At 41.7% G+C, this 2,003-nt stretch overlaps 1 non-coding gene across 1 annotated transcript; it reads right to left on the reverse strand.

Annotated features, from left to right (window-relative positions):
* Positions 1-669: 669 nt before the first annotated feature.
* On the reverse strand, positions 670-776 carry LOC127090145 (small nucleolar RNA R71). The gene has a single exon (XR_007791675.1). It is a non-coding gene; the product is annotated as a small nucleolar RNA R71 (small nucleolar RNA).
* Between the last annotated feature and the right edge of the window lie 1,227 nt (positions 777-2,003).

A 2,003-nucleotide genomic window follows, 5' to 3' on the forward strand; every position in this document is an offset into this window, starting at 1 on the left:
CGATCATGTTTTTGGCGCCGTTGCCGGGGACTAATTTAGTCGATATCGTAACTCTAGCGTTACCCAGTATAGACTAAGGCAAACAATTCTTTTTCCCTTTCTACATCTGTCGAGTGTATGCCAAGTACTCGCTCTCAAGGCGAGAAATTAAAGCTATAATTCAATGAACCCGAGCGTTATCTTAGATTAGAACGTCAGATACCAGACTTGATACGGGAACATCGTATCAAGCTAAATCTTCTTGACCTTAACATTCCTACTTCTGAATTAGTTATTCAACCAGAGATGGCCGAAGGAGTGCAAAACTGTCCTCTTAAGTATTATGCAATCCCTTCACAGGATGAACCTCATAACAACACCGCTGCCCCTGCGATCGAAGCCAACAATTTCGAGCTAAAACCCTCACTGTTGTCAGCCGTACAACAAAACCAGTTTTCAGGTAGTCCCACGGAGTACCCGAACCTACATTTGTCAGTATTTTTGCAATACGCAGACACGGTGAAAGCGAATGGTGTCAGCTCAAAAGCTATAAGACTCCGTCTTTTCCCATTTTCATTAAGAGATAGAGCTAGAGCTTGGCTCCAGTCTCTACCATCCAACTCTTTCACTACGTGGAACGAGTTGAAGAAAGTCTTCTTAGCCCGATATTTCCCACCTAGTAAGACGGTTATGCTAAGAGCCCAAATATACGGGTTTAAACAAAAGGATAATGAAGCACTTTTTGAAGCTTGGGAGAGATACAAAGACATGATGAGGTTATGCCCACATCACAGTCTAGAAGAATGGTTGATCATTCACACCTTTTATGACGGTCTCTTGTACAATACAAGATTGACAATAGACGTCGCCGCATGTGGCGCACTGATGGATAAACCATACAATGAGGCCTATCATCTCATCGAAAGTATGGCCCAAAATCATTACCAATGGGGAAGCGAAAGAACCTCTGTAGAGAAACCTCAACCGAAGGGCGGCATGTACGAATTAAGCAGTATTGACCATGTCAACGCCAAGGTAGATGCCCTGACCCAGAAGATAGACAGCTTGACCATAACACCAGCAGCCATCGTGGCTGCCGTAGCACCAAATTGCGAGATATGCGGAGTTCAAGGGCATACTGCCCCAGAATGTCAACTCTTGATAGGAACCTCCACAGACCAGGTGAACTATGCTCAAGTAAACTCTTACTCAAATACTTATAACCCAGGTAGGAAGAACCATCCTAACTTCTAGTACAAAAATAATAATGCATTGTATGCACCTAACCAAACACCTGCTGTACCACTAGGATATCAAAAAGCTGCCACAAACACTCAAAATGCTCCTAGGAAATCAAACTTAGAAATAATGATGGAAAACTTTATAGATGCCCAAGCCCAAACAAATAAAGATTTCTTAAATCAAAATATACACACTAGTGAGAAAATCAAGCAGTTAGCAAACAAGGTAGATGCATTAGCCACCCATAACAAAATGTTGGAAACACAAATCTCACAAGTGGCTCAACAACAAGCACCTACCGTTGTCCCTGCAGGCACATTTCCTGGACATCCGCAACCAAACCCGAAAGGTCATGCAAATCTTATCATACTACGAAGTGGGACAGAACTAGACGGACCGACCGACCCTAGAACTCAAAACCCATCCATGCATCAAGATCCATGTAAGGTAACTGAGAAGGAAGACGAACAAGAGGAAGATAAAAACAAAGAGGTCGTAGAGAAAGAAGAACCTTATGTGCCTCCACCACCGTATAAACCCCCAATCCCTTATCCTCAAAGACTTATTAAATCTAAAAGTGTAGGGAAATTTAAAAAATTCGTAGAGCTTCTAAAACAATTTAATATCACAATACCTTTTACAGAAGCCATAACTCAAATGCCCTCATATGCTAATTTTCTCAAAGAAATCTTATCTAACAAAAAGAAGATAGAGGATAACGAAATCGTTACACTTACTGCTGAGTCTAGCGCCATAATACAAAACAATATGCCTCCTAAGCT

The sequence above is a fragment of the Lathyrus oleraceus genome, chromosome 5, assembly GCF_024323335.1.
Source record: "Lathyrus oleraceus cultivar Zhongwan6 chromosome 5, CAAS_Psat_ZW6_1.0, whole genome shotgun sequence".
Lineage (NCBI taxonomy): Eukaryota > Viridiplantae > Streptophyta > Magnoliopsida > Fabales > Fabaceae > Lathyrus > Lathyrus oleraceus.